Here is a 22,704-nt window from a genome sequence, read left to right as displayed (position 1 = left end):
ATGAGATTTACATTGATAACGAATTTATGTAAATGAGAAACACTGGACAAAGTTCCCTCTGAAAGACAAGAATGTGAGGCAGAATCAAGAAGTTAATTCTGAGCTCTCAGTGACTTAATCTCCATGGTTTTTATTAGAAACTAATTAGGAACAGTAATTTAAAATACTTAGCAAATCAAATCCTGACCTTGCAACAAAAACCTTATCTAAACTCTGTGAGTTTTTTATCTAACAAACAACAAAATCAGTAATAACTATAGGGGTTTTCATTCCTTGAGTTTTGCCTTGACTGTACCCATTTTAATTATTGCTGTTCTCCCTCAGGCACTACCACCCATACAGATCTTTGGTCACATCCCAGCAACATTTCTTCAGCCCCTGTAACCTCTCAGGCCAGGCTGTGCTATAGAATGTGTACAATATCCTAGTCCTAAAGGATGCCCCGTTCTCACAAGGATAAACTCAGCTCTACCTATAAATGTCCCTTCTCCTCCTAATCCGAAGGGATGGCAAGTCTTGCTGTCTTGCCAGGAAAACATTACGTCTCCAGGCTGACACTGACTGTGACCCTGACCCTCTAAGGCATGTTACATCTTGTTCTCCAGCCATCAAGTTTTAACGTCTCTTGTGTAATTCACAAAACAGTGATGCTTTCAGGAGATACCGAAGGCCACGGTTTTATTGCAGTGTGCCATACCCTGAAATCAATGGTGGGGGCTCAGCTTAAACAAAACAATACTCTTTTACAAATAGTTTATAGGGCTTAGCACAGGGGCTCTAACTTTACATGAGTGCACAGTGTGTATGGACATTTCTAAGCATTTCACTGCTAAAAGTTTCCAAGTTTCCAAACGATTCTCCACTGAAATGCTGGTGTTTACATAAACAGAACAATGCAAAAAAAAATCTGCAAGACTAAGTCTGTCTTCGTTCTGCAGCAACAACAGTCTTCACCACTGTGAGGTTTTAGTTCTCTCTGTCTCTACTGGTGAAGTGCTTGAGACTTCTCTGTTAATTCTTTAATAAGGATACTGGAAGATAAATTTACAATCGGTCAAGGCAGTCCTTAAATATTATCAGGCTATTTTTCTGAGAAAGCTCAGCTGAGTTATCTGAATCTAATCTTTTAGTTAAGACTGCAGATTGGCTCAGTGACCAGAGTAAGGGTTTGTGTAATGATTGCCTTTTATTGAAATCAAGTAGCAACAATGGACTCATATATTAATGTAACAAAATGCAAAATAAAACAACACATTGTGCCAGAAATTACTTCTTTTTCCTTAGGTTTTCATCCCAGCAACTTTTTAGTAGCTTGGATAAATCTAGTCTGAAGATTTATTTTTTTATTAACTCAGCTGAAGTTCAGCAGAGACTAAGTTTTTTTAACACAGTCAAATTTTCTTGAAAAGACACTTTATGTAGAGAAAAACAATTAATAATTCCCAAAATATTTTCAATATTTTCAAACCAACTCATAATTCCTTGCCAAAGCAAATGGAGACAGAATTTCCTCAGATGCATCAGTACTGTCCTAACTCATGCTTTGAACTTGATAGGGTTTGCAAGCACATCAACATTGAGCAGCCAGGTTTGGTGGGAAATTCAAGTCTCAGGCACCAGCAAGCGGGTCTGACACCTAGCAAGCCCCACGTTCCACTGCTGTCGGTGCCTTCTGGATGCTCCTGGATGGAATCAGTGTTATTAGATGGAAAAATACCAATTCTTGATCTACATAGCAAACAGAGGCGCTGCTTATACAAACTATGTGCACATGAAAGCACAATTAAATACTATTTTCACAAATTAGCTATTAAACAACAACTACTAACTGCAATTCTGGAAGACTCCACTTCTTCAGAAGAAGAAACAAATAGAACTACTGTAGGATCACTTTATTTCATGACATTATAGGAGCAAGGAACAACCTCTGTCTTGGTGAACTACACCCAACAGAACAAGGAAAGCAAAAGGCATCACAGGCTGATCTTCAAACTGCAAGTTCTGTAAATGTGACTGTCCAACAGATTCCAGGAGCATGAAATAAACTGTACAAATTCCTCTAAGTTTTACTGCATCACCTCAGTGCAGGAAACACCAGTATATGCCAATTAACAAAAATGACAGCTAGGATTGCTATGTTTTCAGGGGTTAATGGAACTCATTTTCCATATAGTCCATATATTTTACTAGCCTTTCAAAAATGGCCCTTTACACTCTGACTCTTTCAGATCTCCCTATCAAGTTCAATACTTCATCACAGATGATGTATTTTACTGTTGTTTTCTTGAGACACCCTAATTAAGGTAAGGTTAGGGCACTTCTAGCTTTTCCTCCAACAGTATATGATTTATCTTCAAAGACTGTGGTGCCTATGTCTGCTTGAAGCCTGGAAGGTGGATGGTCCTTGGATTAGAGCAAAGACTGAAACACTGGAGCTTGTAATTCACATTTTGGATGGCCCTCAGGCAAATCACTGAGTTCAGCCTGCACTTTATGGCTTTTTGGTTAAATGGGAGTAACAGCGTTTCTGTATCTCATAGGGATACTAACAAAATAAATATATTAAAGACTGTGAGATACCCGAGTTCTGCAGGACCATACAATCACTCTACATAGAGAAGTTACTGTCAAAACATTGCTGTCTGGCCACCCCCATTTCAATGCTTTATGTATTTGCTGGCAAGACCTAATATGAAGCCTTCACCCAAAGTATCTTAAAATACAGCCAGAGAGCACACAGGGGATTGCATGATCTTGGTCAGGAAGAAGTCTGAATAATTCAAACAGGCTCCAGAATTGCAGAGACATATATATTTTGGGATACTCACTGGAGCTAAGCCTTAAACTCTAAACCTCCTAAGCCTTTGTTGTCACTGCCAGACAGGAGGAACCTTCATGGTTAATTTTAGAGCACAGGAAAGGATCTCCAGAAGCATCCCAAGGAATCATCAATGCAAGTGTCCCCCACAGACATGCCTCCTATAACAAATCAACTGATGCAAAGGGAAAGGGAGAAAGAAAGCTCTTCTGAGTAGGCTGCTGTGCCTTTTACAATCTGTCTTCATTTCTGGCAAATTAGCTCAGACTGCACTGCAAGGCCCATTCCCCAACAGATCACCCATCAGAGAAAGGAAAGGTAGTCAGAGCCTTGTCAGAGCACATTTCAGCGAGGCTTTCTGGGGCAAATAAGCTGAGTTTAGTGCTCAGAGGATAGAAAGATTGAAAAATTCTCTGTGAGAATTACGTTTTTGATGGGAATGAAGTAATAGCTCAAGCCACGGTGCAGCCAGAAATCAGGCACAGTGCAGTCAGCCCAAGGCTCAGGCGAATCTGAGACCTGGCTCTATGCAAAAGTCCAGCTTAAGACAATCATTAGACACATTTTCCTGTAGTATCAGGTTTCAGTCACTTCCCATTCACCTTAAATTGTGGCCTGGTCACATTTTCATTGTTGCATCGGCAGGGAAAAACAACAGAAAGGGACAAAAGCAAGAAAACCAAGAGGAGCCCTGGAGTCCCTGTCACCACTTTCTCCCTCCCTCCCTCTCCCCAGCCTTTTGCTGTTGGGTCATCCCAGCCCTCCCATCCCATCCCTCACACCCTTATTTCCAAGGCCTCAAGGCCTGTCATCACCAGGGAGGCAAACTGGCACATCCCTCCCTCCAGCCTGCCTTGGGAATCCGGGATGTTTGCAGTTTCCACATCCTTCCAAACGCCCGCTGCCAGCAGCCCCTCACAGGAAGGGGGGATGGCTGCAGGGTACATCCTGCTCCAGGACTGAGGATCTGCCCAGGCCAGGGTCTCTCATCACAAAGCTGCCAACAGCCCTTCACTGTTCTGCATTCCAGCTCAGGAGAAAGTCAAACACCTCACTCAAACACAGCACTGGGTGTAGCCATCTTCAGCATGGCTGACACTGGAGGAGGTGGGAAGAGTTTTCTCCAGACTCCAATCTCCACTGGAGATTTGGCAGCGCTCATGGAACAAAAACAGCTGAAAGAAAAGAATTGCTTAAAAAGGAAGATGCCTTTCTTCCCATTTCAGTTCCCTTCCTTCTGCTTCATCCAGTTTAGGGGACTCATGTGATTTTGGGATCAACACTGAGTTTCAGGTCCTGTGTTCTTCTGGAGAAACACCATAAGGAAATCAGCCAATCAAGTCAACAGAACCCAAACTTAAGGAAAACTTGCTAATTTTTTTCTTCTTCTTTGTAAGCACTCAGGAAAGGAAAAGAAAGATGTATTTTTTGAAGGGAATGCTGTGATTTGAGCCTAGGAATTAAATTGCCAAATTTTCATTCTACAGAAATTTTCTAAGGAAGGGTATTTCTTCAACAGAACAGGAAGAGCATTTTTTAACTTCTAAGGTAACTAACAGGGAGATACCAACGTGCTCTGAAGTCAGAAATAGATGAAGATTAAACTGGTTTTGATTTCTTTTTGAACTAGGAAAAAAATTACTATACTTAAAGTGAAGGGAAACTAAAATGATCCACAATTCTGCCACACTGCAAGGTGCCAAGTTTCTACTTATCAACCACTTCATAGTGCCTTGTACAGTCACTTTCCTGAAGTAAGTGCAACTTCATTTAAGGTAGCTGTCCTTTCAGAAATGAGAGCTGAAGTACCTTTCACTCCCAAGGAGGTGCTGCAGGGAAGGACTGTGCATGTGGTTACTCACAAGTGAACAACTGACACGAGGTGATTTGTTACTCTGCAGTAATTTATCCTGATGCCAAAGCCCGGAGGCCCAGTGCCTCCATGAACACATCTGCTCCTATCCACGGGCTCTTTAAAAGAGCCGAAACATCAACACAATAGTAATTTGTCTCCTAGAAGGACCAGAGACATTTATGCACCTCAGGAGCAATACCTGTACACATGGAATGGATATTCTTGGAAAACCTGTAAAGTTCAGAGAAAATCTAGGGAAGGAAATATTGTCTGTCCAGCCATTCTCACGCTGTGCTGTGTGAGACTGCCTGACCTACCCAGGATGGTTCTGTGGATCCAGCTGATCAGAACAGACCCTGTCCTCCATCCACTGACACACAGCACAGCCCAGTCAAATCCTGCTGCTGGGAGATCATGGGGCAGGTTCTCAGCTCATGCCATCACCAAAATTTCCTGCACTCCAGCACTGACTCCAGCTCCTTTTGCAGAACCACTCAATTTTAGGGCCAATGAGTAACTCAGCTTCCATCTCCTATCTGCTTGTTGCAGTCTCATGTGGCTCCTGACTGCTCAATTCTGTGATTTCACAGAAATCTCCATTAGATCCAGACTGACCTGAAGGGTCATACACTACCAATCAGCCAAAACCAAAGCCCTGAACCAAATAAAACAACCATTTTTAAAAGCAAGGACAGGTTTGCTTACCCAAGTTCAGACAGAAATATAAGCTCTTCACATTCCAGGACAGCCTCTCAGTATTTTCCATGTTCATTTACATACCTTATAAAAATAGCCAACGTTTCATGATATATACTCACAGAAGTTAGTCCCTGAGGACAGATGCAATTTTTGTTTACACGGAAAACCTGTCATAGGCATTAAGGGATATACGAGCATTACTGTTAGCTGTTTGAATTGTGTCCAAAGAAAAAAATTAACTTTGTAATTAAAAAAACAAATCCTGCCTGAGGCTAGGCATGGAAACCAAAAAACAGTGTAGTAGATGCTCTGTACTGGGGAAAGCAGCACACTGTTCAGTGTGGCATCTGGCAGAGCTTTGATAAGCACAAAATGGAACTGCCCAGAGAAAAAAACAAAGAAAAAAAAAAAAAAAAATGAAACCCTCCAGGGAAAGCAGTAAAACACACAGAGAACAAAATGTGCCCTTGAACTCAGTGCAGTTTAAGCGATCCAGGAGTTCCCTCTAACATCCAACAACCTTCCACGAGTAAATCCCACAGAGACAAACTCACTCCAGAGCCCAACTCAATCGCCACACTTCTGCACAGAGTTCCATCACTGGTATAACAGGATGGTGCCTTTCCTCCTGCACAACACCAACAATTCCCAGCACTTACTAATGACAACAGCAAAGTCACTACCAGTTTGTGGTAGATAATCCTCCAGCTCCACTGGAACAGGTGCTGTAGAACATCCTACAAAAGCTGAGATGCAACACAAAAGCATAGTCTGGAGATACAATAACAGCAAATGCCCTTCTCTGCACTCCTGGAATCATTTTAATATAAATAAAAACAAGTCAAAGAGTTCTTGATATCAACAAAATATTCTGAACACATGGTAGCTTCTGGATGAACCTGAAACTTGTGATGCAGAAAAATGCAAACCATCTTCCCTCCCCATTATGTAATCTATTCAGTATCTAAAAAACAGTCTTGATATCTCACTCACCATACTCTTGACTTCATTACAGGTCATAAAATATGTCTCCTTCCAAGACAGGACTGCACCAACCAAAATACTTTTGTAAGCAAAATGTGACAGTATGAGATCTCTACATATGAAAAGTTATTCCAGCAGTCTGCTAACATACAGAAATATCAGCGTTCTGCCCTGCTTTATATGGAGCTCCTTGACAGACCCACTGTAACTCAAAAAACAGAATAAAATAATTTATGTTCCTTGTGTATCTATTGGCAATAATACTTACACAATTTTAATGAATTTGCTGGTAAATCAATAGCTCTGTTTCTGTTCTGCATTATAAGTATTACTGCATGTCAAATAAATCATTGTAATGAAGTTTGATGAGCAAAGGGTTTGATGGTGGTGTTCCATAATTATAAACATCAGCAGCAAGACTTTTTCAAATCATGAAAGGAAAAGTGCTTTGATGATTGCAAGCAAATTCCCTGATTAAAATTACTTTAGACATTTCAGGCAATGGAAGTCTTCAAATCTGGCCCTGACCTTTGCTCTTCAAAATACATCTCTTCATTAGTAAATTGCATTACGTTTAATCATCAAATAATAAAGACACTGAACATCACAAAAGCCACAGTACACATTTGATTTATTTATGCAAATTTTAGAGATGCAGTTGCTCGAGCCATTTTAAAGGTATCCAACTTCTAAGGAAAGAAAAAGCTGTATCAACCTGATGGAAATATTTGCTGCCTTCATATGGAAAGAATCAAAGGACTGAAGAAATAAAGTATCAGCTGGAACAGACACCACATTATCAAGACTATCAAACATGACTTATTTTCAAGTTTCTCCTTGACACAAGTGTTAAATTTAAATTATAGCTAACACTGGGTCAGGTGTAAGACTAAACAGAAGTAAAAATCACCTTCACTATTTCTACAGTTTTTCATCAGATTCTTCCTATCTGTGTATCAAACAACTCCCTGAATGTCTTACATGCATGAAGAAACCAACTGACCCAACTAAATAGGTCTTGCTGTGAACTGTAAACAATTTAGGTGTTCCCATCAAAGAATAATAGCAAACAAACCTGGAAAGTAACATCAGAACAGATGTGCAAATTGCCTGCTTGGAAATAAACAGTGTTTACATCATTATTCAACAGAAAAAATGGGCTTTTACAGGAGAAAAAAAGAAATTTTTTGGTCACTCCTTAACATCCTGAAATACTTCTATGTATTCTCAGTCATTATGTTTATTGTTCTTGGTTAAAACAATACATTCCAACTACACACCAAAGACATTTTCCCAAACTCACAATAACATGAAACATTCCCACTGCTCCTCCCTCCCTGTGTTTGCCCACGCCTCTAACCGTGCAGGGTGTAACTCTGAGGACATTTTGGAAAAGGCATTCCAAAAGAGCTGGTATTTCCAACCTTCCCAAGACTGAGCATGAGATTTCAGGGATGTGACAAATGGCAGTAGCTCAACTGGCACCTACACAGACTCAAAGAAATTGGGAGGAACAGAAACCTAATGAAGAGACCTGCATTTAGGAATGTCTTCTCCTCCACCTTCCTGATCCACAGACAGGAACTCAGTTCTCCTCTGGTTTCGTACCTTTCTTACAGATCCCTCTGGGATTTGGGCAAGCACAAGAGCAAATCTTTCCTGAAAGTAGCATTATAAACACTGTGATGACAGAGGAATGCTCATGAAGCAAAGCTTGAAAGGGAATGCAGCATTCCTGCTGAACAGTGAGAAAGAGATCCAGGGATCTTTCTTCACTAACCATAAGCCTGAGGGAAAAAACAACCTATGAGAGAATGCTGTTGCATATAAATGACAATCTCTATCCTCTTATCATACATGAGTACACCTTCTCTGATCTTCAGCTGGATTTCAAAGATGCACAAAGGAATTTAATGTTTATTCTGATAGCTGCTCCACAAGCTCTGTGTCCAGAAGGTTTGATTCCAGAACAGCTGCACGGACAGCCCACCATGAGCCTGAAGAATGGTGCTACAGCTGGAAAAGGGGACACATTCTTCATCCATGAGTCCACTTCTGGTGCCATTCTACACATCAGACATAACCCAACCACTGCAAAACCCGAAGAACTTTTCTATCATAAAACTCAAGAATATACCAGCACAGTAGCTGAAGACATTTCCCTCACAGATGAAATGTCAGTGACAAACGACCTCACTTCAGAGGGCAGAACAGACACCACACTGCAGTAACCCTATCAAGACAATAAAGAACAAGATGCACAGTGGGTTTGCCCATGAATTCATTATCACTGACTGCAAATACTATTCAAGAAATCAAAGAAAACAGCATTTGGAAAGAGGACCAGATAGATGGACAAAGGCAAATATTCAGACATCAGCTAAGATGCTGTCCCTGAATACTCATCCCTGGGAAATTCAAATAAATGAAGGAAAGACATTTTGCTGGAGACAAGACTGGCCCTGCAACTGGTTGTAAAGGCATGGCATGCAGCTAATTCCAAAGGGTGAGGGCAGCAGATTGGAAGGGATCAACAGAAAGGAATCTGTTGCTTTGTCTGCCAGAAAGCATTGGAAATACATTTTCATAAAAGTCTCTTTTTTTTTCCTCCAGCCAGTAACATCAGTACAATGAGAGACAAACTAAACCAGCTGCCCCTACTGCCACACCCAAGACATTCTGCAGAGCCCATGGGCCCAATCTAGAGGTGAGCATAACCGAGGTTACAGGAAATCTATGGTGGTGTGACTTAGGTCACCTCCAAGAGCCCTGTGCTTGTGGGCCATCCCCACTGGGACTCCCTCCAGCCTGGTGTGTGCTTCTCTGTGCCTGTGGCTAGTCCATAAATCTCATCTCCTCATGCCCTGCCTGAACATGGCTCTCTACATTCAGACCCAAGTGAAGGATGTTTTGAGGAGCCCAAAGTCTGGTTCTGACAAGACTGCTGAATGCTAAACATGTACTGAACCCCAGAGGGGAACAGTGAGACTCTGGGAGCAATTAACTGCCATGTGCAAGAATGGAACTCACAGAAGGGAAGGGACTGCCTCACTGACAGCAAATAAGACTGGTGTGTGTGCACATTAGTGTATTATAGAACCTACTGTAAATCATCCTAAAAGCAACTACTTTAGTGGGAGGTACTTGTGACATGTCACCTCTGGGTTAGTCCCAACCTCTGCCAAGTAACAGGGAAATCCTAATGTTTTTCTGAGGTGGTTCCCAAGACATTTTGGTACCTAACCCAGGGGTGCCCAGCTGCTGCCTCATGCAGTCCCAAGGAGTAGGTGGGCAGCCAGTGCCCGTGTGTACCTGACCCAAAGCTTTCCATTTACCTTTATGAAGTTGTGCAATTCCGACCGAAACTCGTCACAGCCTCTTGCACACTATTCCAACATCCAGAATCGTTTCAAGTAGCACCCAAAAGTTAGCCAAGTGAGCTAACATTTTCCTTTGAACCAAGAGCCTTTAGAAAGGTCAGTAAATTTTTATACAGTAGAGAAGCGTGGTGTGCTTGCTACTTAACAATCCAGTTCTGTGCTGGATCTGTCACCACTACAGTAAAAAGTTTAAGTGTATCGTGTGCTTATAATAAATACTTTGCACAAAATTATTCATTCCACAGATGGACAAAAGGGACTTTAATGCTTACTTTGTTTGCAGAATGCTATATAAACCCTGCTAGTTACAGGCAAGAATATGGAAGCCGTTTTGTTCTATTAAATAAAGGAAACAAGGTTCACGTTTTAAAATTAATTCAATGAAAACTATTAAGTAGCTGGCCGTGAATGCTTTGGGAATTTATATATACACACAGACATATACATTTTTACCTGATACTAATTTCCCTCCCCCCTTGCCTCTTAAACAAACACCGTTTCCAAGGAGTTCTGCAAGGGAAGAGCTCCAAGTGAAGATGGCACAGCAACATTCATTACCCAAATACTGCAGCCCTGCCACATCTTCCAGCAGGCACAAAGGCAGGGTAAGCCAGAGGGGTTTTCTCCCAGCAGATGCAATTTGATCCCTCCCATAGGCATGCTGGTTTAGTACTAATAGCTGAGGAGGAACAGCCACAGCCCTCTTGTCTCTTGGCAGTATCAGCATCACTTTGGGGATTAGTCCGGAGCAGATTTCTGGCAAAGGAGTGATTTCTGAGAGCTGGGGTTTGCCTTGACTTCAGCTCCCTTTGCTGGTTTCAGGGCAGCTGAGCTTTTGCCCTGAGCTGAGAACAACCTCACAGCCCCACGCCTCCTGCAGCCTGTTGGGAGCTTATAACAGAAACCTAACCGAGAATTTTAACTGCTCCTTCCCCAAGGTTCTCAACTTTCCAAGAGCAAAGGTGCTGGCTTGAAGGTGTAATTTCCCTCTGTGATTACAGACTCTCTTTATCCTCAACCACCTCTTTAGTTTTCCTACTTAACACCAAGCAAGATGTGTGATGACATTAGTCCTAAACATGCTCACAGCAAATGGGTGAGGCCAAAAATGAGGGGTTGAGCATCCAACTCACAAGTTGAGGGTTTGAGAACAGAACTTCAGTTTAAATAAAGCCAATTGTTTATCAAGAACCACAAACCAAAGCAACAGGAAAAAATACTAGAAAAAAATAATGCATATAATTAGAAAATGTCACTAGTTTTTAAAACACTTTCATAGAACTTTATGTATCTATGCCTCTCTGAGCTTCCAACAGCATATTTCTAATCTGTCACAGCACAAGTCACACATCATAAAAAGTAATAATAACATGGCTGGAGTCAGAGATCCCTGCACCACTCACAGCTACCCTACTGTGGAGCTTTTCACCCTCTCAGATGGTGCTTCCCATGGCTCCTCTATCTCTCAGAGCTTCACACTAACTCCAGATACAAATTCTGACTTAAATTAAGACACTTGTGTCAGGAGGATAATTATTCATGTCTTTGAGAACTGTAAGGATAATGTATCAAATCTTTTAGCTGGCATGTTCTATCCTATAGCTTCATTGCTAATTTACTCTAATGACCTATTTACTCTCTGGATTGTGTACAGTCCATGATAGTTTAAATTATTCACCTGCTTGCACTCAAGCATTTGCCTTCTATAAAATGACAGGTACTTGCAATGCAAATGTACTTTCCAATGATCAGTGCCATCCATGTCAACATCTCAGCTAAGTAAACACAGTTCAGGCACACAGACTTATGCCACCTTTTAACAGAACCCTTTGGTGAAGAACTGTGGAAATCTCTACTAGAGATGTTAGTTTTTACTCCTGGCTTTACCTAACAGAGTTTTTAGCACAGCCATTTTCCATGATGTATTCTGAAGCTCAGACAACTAAGCCACATTAATATCTTCAATGACAACACAGCAACCTTTCTGGGTAATCATAGTAAAAGCAGCAGGATATGGTTTTAATCCAATTGGTTTGAGCAAATGCTGCAAAATTGTATTCAGCTCATGTGATTTCATCAGCATCTCAGGAGTTCTCACGGTGACATCAGCACCTGCAATTCTCAGGTGCACAGTGGGAGATCAAGGCAAGAATCCAGGTTATATTGCTCCATCTCGCTGGGGCACCTTTGACTCCAGAAACTTCAGCCTGGAGACTCCCCAAGAGTCATATATATGCACAACCACATGATGTTTCAGCCTAGATTGTCTCTGTTCTTACTGAGATACAGCTCAGGATCCAAATAAAACTCAATTAGCACATCCAGGGAAGCTTCCCAGCAACAACAGATTTACTTACCAAAATTACAACAAACCCCAAGCATTTGAAAGCCAGACTGGATCAGTAAGACCATCAGGAAGTTTTCACTACCCACAGGATAAGCATCCTGTTCTTATCAAAATCATACAGAACTTTAAGTGATGTTCTTTATTCTGCAGTAACCACACATGGCAAACATGAGAGATGCCCTTTAGCACACTAGATATATCAGTACTTTAACTTCATGATACAAAATGGCAGGGAGAAGCAAATGAAGAACAAGAGAACTATTGTTAGGATCATTTAGCTATTCACAGAAAGAGAAAGAAAATGCAAGCATGTTTGCTTATGAAATAACAGCAACAATTGGCTTTGTCAGCTAATTCCCTATAGGTTTTATTGGTCTCCAGTAGAGCCTTAGATGAAGAGCATCATGCAGATGAACTCACTGAGGGCTTGGCAAGTGTTTGGGAAATCCAGCAGAAGGAAGGGAGATAGTTGTTTGAGAGAGGAAAATAACAATGTGTGAAGGCACAGCAGAGGGAACAAGAGGGTAACACGATAAAGTGATAAAGTGACAAAGGATCAGGGACAAAGTAAATTATCAACTTTCCTGAAGACAAAGCAAGAAATATTATACCCAAAGCAGAAGAACATTGGAGCAAACAACAGGATTTATTCAGGACATGATGTGATCTAATCACGGAAGAAAATGCTGAAGATTTATCCCATCTATCATTTACCCACTCAAAAAAAAATCATTAAGAAATAAGGAGTTTCAGCTCTTCTACAGCAACAGAACCCAGATTTGCCTCAGAATAATCAGGGACAAAACCTGCACAGAGTGAACTGCATAAGTGAAGTGACAGGAGACAGGCTTGTCAAATGTGAAACACTTTATTAGTAGAAGGTCAGGCAACAAAATTAACTTGTGCAAGACTGACACATGGAAATAGAAGTATTGCTTTAATGTTTATGCTTTGGAAATACTAAGGGACAAAACCCATGGAAATCTTCAATGCCGTTTTTAGAGCTGCTTTTCAGGGAGGAGCTGCCCTTTAAGTCTGAGTGACTAATGGCAACGAATGTAATCTGTTTTTTATTTGCAGTGCCAGGCTCATTTGGCTTGTGTAAAATGCAACCCTTTGTTTGGTAAACAAGCAAATTAAACTGGTGATCCAGAGAATCTTGGAAACTTTATTTAAATAAAGGAGCCTCTCTCTCTCAGAGTCATGGCTTAAAGTTGGAAGGTGTGTTTCCAGATTATTGTGGGCTTTGCTGTCAAGATCAAATAGGTAATCTTTGCTAATATAGTCATGCCATGTTATAAACAGAAGTCGTGAATAAACATCTATTCATAAAGAAACAGCCTCAGCTCCTTAGTGAAATCAGAATAGTGCTGCCTGATGTATTATAACTGAATTAAAATAGTCACATCACTGGAAATACCCTCAAAAATGACAAATATCTACACCAATGTCATGACGAGAAAACTAATATAAGAAATTAAGGAAACAGGGAAAGAGGAAAGAAAAGTATGCCCAGCAAGAACTGGATAAAACCTCCAAAATATTGCTAAGATTTGCAATCTTTGGAAAGATAACCTAAGTGAACCTTGGGGGAATATTCCATGTGAGAGGTTGCTCCCAGGCAGTGAACAGGTCCATGGCAGCCAGGGTGACACACTGGCACCCCAAAAGGCAGAACCACACAGCATCACCCTGCTCCAGCTGAACTATGCCCATTTACTCACTGCCAGCCTGCCTGGAGCAGGAGTGCAAACATTCCCTGGGATTCATGTGTAGCAGCAATCTGCCCGTGTATCCAGGGCAAACACTTGGTAAAGCTGCCTGGTCCTGGAAGCAGCCAGAGACAGAAATGCAAGTGCATTTAGCGCCAGCTGTGCTCTCCCCAGCTCTCTGCATCCCTGGGCAGAGCAGAGGCTCCAGTGACACAGCCTGAGAGTTTGGAGTGTCCCAGGCTACTGCAAGGAGCAAGTCAGTGTCTCACAGGCACTGACTATTTCCAGACCATGGAAAATGCAATACTGAAAACAACTCGCTGATTTCTCATGCTGCAGTTCTTCTAAAAAAAATAAATTATGCAAAAATGACACCCTCTGGCTGCCTGGGCTGAGCTGTTGTTTAACATCTCAGACAGGACTGCTGTCAGGTACTGACAGAATTTGGAAAATGCTTGCTAGAAACCAAAGGTTAAAGAACACTGAGAGATTCCAAGGACAGTGCCGGCCAAAACACTTGTTTCTCCCCTTCCTGCAGAACGAAGGGAGCAGAAGCAGGATTCCCTCTGCTGCACTATCAACAGATGACTGCTCAACTCCAGGCAGTTGCACATATTTAAATGCACAGTTCAAGTTTAAAGGATCTGGGGAAGATCTAATCTCAGCCCAGTGTCATACAGTAGGGTGAAGTAACCCACTCCTGAAGACAAAAGTTAGTTTGAGAAACTGGAAGTCAGAAAACACATCTTTCCATCCACAAACGGAGTAAGCTGTTAAGCAACCAGAGACATGATAAATCTAAAAGCCCTTGCCATCATTTTCACAGGGCTACATTTCACAGCAAGGCTGGAACTGCCCTTGATTTATGCCCAAACAACACAAAGTCTGACAAATTGAAATATGCAAAATGAGATAAATTGAAGCAGGTTCTTTCTGAGTTGGGACATCTCTTCCATCTCCAGCGAGTAACACAGTTGAGCACACATGTAAATCCATTTTATCTGCTATTCCTCATTGTGAGGTTTAGCTCAAGACGGCAATAAACTCCCTTCTGAATTGTTTTGATTTTGTTAGTTTAAACTTGATCCTCAATGCTTGGAATTTTTTTTATTTGATTATACACACTCTCTCAGGAAGGAATGTAGAGGGCTCTCTCCAGTTTTCAGTTAGGATGATGAGATTACCTTGAATTTCGTAACACTGCAGTTGATATGTTAAGCTGAAGATAAAGTAGCTCCTTTGCCCCAAGGTATGGTGTTTTCTAAGAATCTACATATGCCAATATCACTGTTTGGAAATTAACTCAATGCAAAATCAGCAGCCAAAACACAAATTAGAGCTGGTGGTAAACCAACTCCTAATCTGTTTGGGACCGTGCAATGAGACCCCCCAGGAATTTGCTGTAATATTTTGGCTACTCTCAGCCTGCTGCCTGTGTACATGGTCACGAGCAAACAGTCAGACCAACACCCTAATAATAAGCAAAATATGAAATAGCGTGATAGTTTGAGATAAAACTCTACCACACACTCATGCACTCATTGTGTTTTTTCCTACACAGATAAATCATCAGCTGTTAGGGGCAGGGGGGAATTTATACCTTTTTTATCTCCTGGATCTTCCCTAACCCAGCACATTGCCAATACCATGTTAACGGTTTTTGAATATGCCCCTGAAGAACAAAGATACTCCTTTTGCCAGATCCCAGTATTTACAAGCAAGCCCAAATCTGTGAGAAAATTCAATTGAACGCAGATGGCAGGAAATTCCTCTAAAATGACAGTGGCCAAATTCAAACCACAAGACATGAAAATAACCCAACGTACTAGACATGAAGAACATATCTTATAGATTTTTCCTCATGCAATTCACAATCTGTGATTGATTACTGGGAAGACAGACTGCAGATTTATTGGACTTCTGTAGAACAAGTATTCCATTTGCAACAATTAAATCTTATGTGGTTGAAAAATAGGTTGGAGGAACCAGCGGATGGCTCTGACACTGAGGAATGCATTTCTAGGTTGTCCGTAAGACTGTAGCTTGTTTAATTTTGCACTACATCCCACTGTGCACTGATTTGTTAAGTGTAATTAAAAGGATTTACTCACATTTTTTGTCACTGTATCAAAAAACTAGACTTGAGAAATATTATTTGTACTATCATAACGCAATTTTTTCAACAACAGAAGTTGTCCGTTTTTTTGGAGATTTAACAGCTAACTTAATCCTTTCATACCCTTTAAAAAATAAAAAAAAAAAGGTGCTACACACATGGTAACCTGCAGATGGAGGCTGGACAAACTAGTCATGCTTCAAACTCATGTGAGGAGGAAGACAGGAAGATGAAGCAGTTTCTATGCCAAAGAGACCAACTACATAGTAGTGGCTGGACTAAATCTGAAATCACTGCAACTGTCCTTCTCTCTGTGTCTGCTGTAAAACTGTGGCAACCTGAGGACAGAAAGGTTGGGTCTGGTATCGGACAAATCCCACCAACCTGCATCACAAGAAACAGAACAGCCATCTTCTTTCCTTTCACTTTGCCTCAATCCAGGTGACCAGGGAATACTGAAGGGCAGCATTCACACTTCTGCTACCACTTGTTTCTGTTTAGTTCTAGTAAATTTCCAGGATTATTATGGTTTGTGTTAATAGACAAATTAATTACTTGCCCTCCAGTTGTGGGCACTCTGGTTAGCTAACTAGAGACAGAAATGCTATCAAGCAGCTTAGCAACACCAGAAAACATGGGAAGACCTTGCTGAGGAGAGCAGGGATAAGTCTTGAGGCTACAAATGGGAATCCCATTAGGTACCACTCACTGCCCCTAGTCCTGCTTTCTTCTGCCCACCCAGAGGAATTCAGGCTGCCCCTCCATTCCCTACCACAACCTGAGATCGTGATGTACACACAGCAACAGACAGAAACCTGGCAGCCCCTTTGCTCCCTGCACTGACCCACAGAGCCCTCCCCATCCACTGCATCCCATCAGCGTCCATGGGAATTCTGCACGCGCAGCCAACGGGAAGCACAGATCCTTGCCTGCAAAGGATTCTTGTCTAACAGCACACAAAACAAACACAACCTCTTTTCAAATTAAATACCAGCTCCTCTCCCAGTCAGTGGGAAATAGGCAGTAAAGGCAGCAGTTGGGTTCTGATGAGGACTTGGCAGCCTCTCCTCCGGGCAGAAGGAGATGGACAGTGTGGATAATCTGTTCTACAATAACCTGGTGAATTGTTCAAGCACAAGCTGCCCAGGGATGTTGTTAGGCAACATCAGCAAAGCTGATTTTATAAGCAACAGTAAGTTCTGTGCTGGGGCTAAGAATACCTCTTCTTTAACTTGTCTCCAGGTGCTTTTTAACGTAGCTATGAGAGCCTGGAAAACAGTCTGCTTTCCCTCTCTCTGCCTTTATCCTCACCCTTCTCCCCACATTTCCTTTTTCAAAATAATTCTTCAAACTCAAAAGTCCAAGGAAATATCCATGAAAAGAACAGCAAAGACATGAAAGCAATTATGACTCAATCACGAAAATATAAACAAGTCTGATTCTGATCTTTCAGTTTATATGGGTAGAAATGCATCAAATTTATTGCAATTGTTACCAAATGACACTGGAAAATGCAATATCCAAATTCTAATTTCTGTGTCAGCTCTTAGAAGAATAATCTGTCAAATAACTACACTCCAAAGCTTCACAAGTGCATCAAAAGAGACGCCTGTATAAAAAGGTGTTAGTGAGTCCCTCACACTCGATATCTGAACACTACTGAGCCAGAGCACTGATCTGGGAGTAAAAGTAATGTTATTTTGACTCACTCATCTTCACTGAAGCCAGTGAAAACCCTCCCACTGAGCAAAATCAGACCCTTTTAAGGATGATGACAAAGAAAATCTGGTGAAGGTTGGCAGGAATGTGATATGATTAACATCTGCCTTTAGCATCCACAAGAGAAAACTGGCTCTGTGCCTGACCCTGTGCTTTAGGTGATACAATTTTTCAAGGTTTTTTTTTAAGACTGCTGGACCTACTGAATCCCATTGTCTGACCCTGAATTTTTCTCAGTTACTCTGATTCTGTAAACTCACGCTCTAGCTGAACACAACTGCCAAAAAAACATCCAGTCTTGACTTCAGGAGGCCCAGAGCTTTAATATAGCCTAGAGATTCTCTGCATCTCTTATTAAGAATTTATTTTTTTTTTCAATTTTATTTGTTTGAACTCAGTTTTTGCTATGCTTTTTTTCTGCTTCATTAAGAATCCTGTAATGTACAGAGCTTTATTGTCATCAACTCACTCAACTTTTCTGATAACCTAGAAGGTAAAGGACTCAGGTTCAGGAAGGTTTCTTCCTCTTTAATGCACTTTCTCCAACTTGTAATGTTCTACTGGGAGCAGCACAAAACTCTCTAATACCTAAGTCTATGTACTGCCACTGCTGCCCAGAACTCAGAACCACCTCAAGGCTTTCCAGGACAAGGTGTCTCTCCTATTGCCCCAGCAATACAAATACCAAGCTGTGCTGAAATATTTTTTTCTCAGTGGGTTCCAACTTGTAAAATGATTGTAAATGTTACATTACTCTGCTCTTGTCATTATTCAGCATTGAATCCACCTTCACATCCTGCAGGAGGTTCTATCAGCCATGGTTTAGGAGCTCCAGCCTCAAGTATTGAAAGACTTGACCATTGCACACACAAACCCACTGGGGATCCACCTACTCTGGACTTCCTACTGTCAATTACTCCAAGCCAGCACTTTCAGCTGTTTAGCAAATGTTTCAGCAATATCACACCATGTGTACTGGGGGTTTTATGGTTTTTGACCACTTGAGGGGTTTTTTTAAAAAAACCTCAATCCATTAACCTCATGACCTCAAGGAAATCTGACGTCAGATTTCTTGGACAAGACACACTTTCCTTACAACCACACTAAACTAACTGCATGCCTGTTCATCAATACTTCATCAAATCATGATATTGCCGAATATTAAGTCCCATTAACTGGCTCAACACTACCCCATGTGTTCATTTTTATGTGTTTTGATCCAACATCTATTTCATGCTACTTTTCACAGTGACGCCACCACCAAAAGTTTGAGGTATAAGGAGAAGAGCCACTCTAGTGATGTGACACATTAGCAGCAGTGTCCAACAACAGTCACAGAAGGCATGGCTCCTCAGTGCCTGAAATGAAACAGACACCCACTGGTTTTGTACACAGTGATCAATCAGAAAGGCAGGAGAAATGGGGCAAGGTGGAGGAAAGGGAGAGGAGTGTGAGCCTTGCTCACAGTCTCAGTAGCTGCTCTATATCCAAGGAACACACAGCAGAGCAGCTGAGGCTGTCAGAACCTCTCAGGACTATTAAACACCTCAGGAAAGTTATCCTTTGTTGTTAGTATAACTCATTTCAAGAGATAAAAAGGTCTCAGAGATCCTCATTACCTTTTAATTTATTCCTCTGAACACCATTCACAGTGAGCCTTGGAAGACTCCTTCTCCCTTGCTCAGCTCTGAGCACAGGGTAGCAATCTTAACTCCTGCCAGCACTGCAACTGGAGACAGGATCAGACATCTCCCAGCTGTGTGCATCAAGAGGATGAACTCACTGCAGACCTCTGGGGTCAGCCTGGGCTTCATTCAAACTTGTGCAGGAGTCAGCAAAGCCAACTGAGTCATAGGCAATCTGCTTCCCACAGAGCCATCAGCTTTTGAGGATGAAGCAGTTGCTACTGCTGCAACACTGATTTGTGTCACACTTCTGATCCCATGTGACTCACCCCCACAATCCCTGTGCACCCAGCTATCTTACCCCAGCAGTTTCTTTGTCCCAGACTGTCTCCAGGCCATGCTGAGGGCAGCACAAGACAGCTATGTGGCAATGGTTGTCCAGTCACTCACCTCCCACTGCTGAAGAAGAGAAAGCACCAGAAGAGCTCCTGCCCTCACAGCTGACACCAGGAGGAGGAGGAGATCACTCCAGCTAGTCAGAGAAACAGTAAGTATGGAGAGGAAAGGCCTGGAAAGTGAAAAACTGACATCAGGTCTTGAAAAGCAGTTTCATTAATCTGAGGAGAAAGAATGGGAGATGCATCCTAGGAAGGTGGTGGGAGGGAAGAAGGCAAGTGGACAGCAATGATCCTACAGAACACAGTGTTATTTGCTGCTCAAAAAGGCAAACATGACTGTAAGTGCACAGGATTAAATTAAGGACAGAGAGCAGGAAAATACAGCCTGATTAGAGAGACTTATTCAGTTACACAGAAGTTTTTCCAGAAAATACAATCCTTGGTCAGACGGAGAAATCACTAGTAAACCTGCAGTACAGAGAAACCCCAGAGTGGCAGAAGGAGCATTTAGTCAACACTTCTCTGGCAGAATTTAGGCTAAAGAACATCATACAACACCTCTGTATATAAGGATCAATAAGAATGGACAAAGGGTCTGGGGACTCGGTGCCTCTGCTCCTCCACTTACAAACAGGGGTAACTTCATGCCACAAGGGTAATGTAAAGTCGAAAATGAAGCAGGAGAGCCTGCAATACAAGATACTGTGAAGAGCAGAGAAAACTATTGCTAAAAAGGGAGAAAATCTAGTGGAGCAAAGACAAGGAGTACCACCCAGGAGCAGAAAGAAAATGAAAGGATAAGGACCTAAAAATCCTGACGAGCCCCACAAGAGCTCTGCTGCGTTTGCAGAATTGCCTGAAAAGCTCTTCAAGGGCAACACACTTACCATAAGTGATGTCTAACTGTGTGAATCACCCCTCTCCCCTTTCCCTGCTCTTTGTAGCCAAAAATTTAAAAAAATAAAAATAAAAAATAATAAGGTGCACACTCCTCACACAAATTACTTGCTCAGAGCTGTGCTGGCTGGACATTCACAACACAAACACTTTCCATGAATGCTGCTCATGGTAACAACTCCTTCAGCATCTAGCTGGAAGCCCTGTTGGGCACCTATTCTACCAGGAAAGGGGAAGGCAAAATCACCTTCTACAGTCAGTGGTTTTGATTTTGCCAGGTTTTTCCTTCTCCTGCCTAGAGCTGCCCCCCTGCCCAGGTACCGTCACAGCACACCCATGGGTCTTGGTAACCCTGGTAAACACTTAGTTATTACTGCAAAAAGAAGGATACAAATAACTGATTTGATTGACTGCATAGGCAATACTCAAAACACCTTCCACACCCGGGTGAACAGAGATGCAACAGTGCCTGTGCCCACAGTGGGTGGGATCTCCAGGATCTCAAGCCTGGAGCCAAAAGACACATCCACTGCATGAATTACAAATTGCTCTTTAGAGAAAACAAAACAAAACAAACCCCACCTTTAAGAAGTACTGATGATGCATATCTATCAAAGGTAAAAAAAAAAAAAAAAATCAGAAGCAGTTACAGATCCCTAAAGGGAAGCAGATAAAAGTGAACAGGAAATAACCAGAGGAATTCCAAAATCCTGTAACTGGGAGGAAGATTTCTCTAATGTGCTGTTCAAAGGTCAGCATGAACCAGCCCCAGCAGCACAGTTGCATTTAAACCTTCACACATTACTGATGATCTCAGTGACATGCTGGAGCTCTGAGCTGGTCAGGCGAGCTGGATCCATCAGCACAGGGAGACAGCAGAGTCTGGCAGTGCTGGGGAGGTGGGTGATGTTAGGAGCAGGGTTTGTTGTGACTGAGCACTGAGTCACTCTTCCTGGGGTGACAGGGCAGGGTTAAGCCCAGTCTACAGTCGTGTCTTTCACGACAATGCCCCTCTGTGTGCCACACATCAGCTGTATGTGCATGATGGGGCATCTGCTCAGCAGCCCCTGGAACGGTCCCAAGGTCACTGAAATTCTGCCTGGTCACACCGTGGTGCTGGTTCAGTGGTGATCTAAAAGCAAGATTCTCGAAGTACTCCTGACGCCATTCTCTCCTCTGCACGAGTAAACAACAAAGAAGTCATTTCAGTTTCTGTAAACATGTTTTTCTTCATGAGCTGGCTGCTTGGTGTGCATTACATGCCGTGCTGGCACGGGCTGAGATGTCTTACAAAAACGCTTTCCACTAATACTGGAATCTTTTTACTCTGAAGGAATGCTGGGTTGCACAAGAGAGGCATCAAGAATCAGTTCTGCCCTTTTTCCCCCCACAATTTCAGATACTGAAGAATTGGTTTTATGTTAATTGCACATTCCAGCTTTTACAAAGCCCTTGAGTGTGAGTCAAATTTTTAAAAGAACATTTTCCCCCATTTTTTCAGAGGAGAAGAAGAAAATGATAATATTTAAATAAAGCTAAATGAGTACTTACTAGGCTGAAAAGGAGAACACTGATTGTTCCAGAATAGAACAGCCACATTCTGTTCTCACTCTAACTGAAAAAATAGAGGGCATGCTATGACAGTGAACAAAGAGAGATTTTTACCCTAAAATTTTATATGGGAAATACATCACTAGGTAACTGGTATAGGAACTTAAAAATAGGCAAAGCAGGAAAATACTTTGTTTAGCAAATGGGATGCTTTTCCACATCCATAAATTGGAGTTAAAACTGACTCCCCTCAAGTGTGTTTTCTTTCCCCTCTGGTCTTCTCTGGGCTCAATTCTTACAACTCCTCCAATGGAGCTGGCAGAGGATGATGTCCCTGACACGATTTTGATGAAAACCTGTTAAAGTAACTGAATCATTTTGGCTCTCTATTAATGAATACTCCAAAGCTTCCCGTGGCGATCTCCTGTCACATTCTGACAAGAATCCCAGCTCCTAGAGGAGCCAGGAAAAGGGTGCAGTACTTACTTCAGACTTGTATGTATGTTATGAGTGGAGAACTTCAACATAACCAGCACTGCAGTTAGACTGTGGATCCCAAATGCTGCCACTTCCCAAGATAAAAGTAACATCAAACTCATCCCT

At 41.9% G+C, this 22,704-nt stretch overlaps 1 protein-coding gene across 3 annotated transcripts in view; it reads right to left on the bottom strand.

Annotated features, from left to right (window-relative positions):
* GLIS1 (GLIS family zinc finger 1) overlaps positions 1 to 22,704 on the bottom strand; it is a 177,025-nt gene that overhangs the window by 112,927 nt on the left and 41,394 nt on the right. The window contains exon 1 of one of the 3 annotated variants that reach the window (XM_033068048.1): positions 19,706 to 19,815. The exons of the other annotated variants lie outside the window; for them this stretch is intronic. The gene's annotated coding sequence lies outside the window, so the exon portion shown is untranslated. Of the gene's footprint in view, positions 1 to 19,705; positions 19,816 to 22,704 lie in introns of those variants that run through there. 3 annotated transcript variants of the gene reach the window in all.

This window comes from Catharus ustulatus, chromosome 9, assembly GCF_009819885.2.
Source record: "Catharus ustulatus isolate bCatUst1 chromosome 9, bCatUst1.pri.v2, whole genome shotgun sequence".
Taxonomy (NCBI): domain Eukaryota; kingdom Metazoa; phylum Chordata; class Aves; order Passeriformes; family Turdidae; genus Catharus; species Catharus ustulatus.
This window is presented reverse-complemented; position numbering and strand designations above follow the sequence as displayed.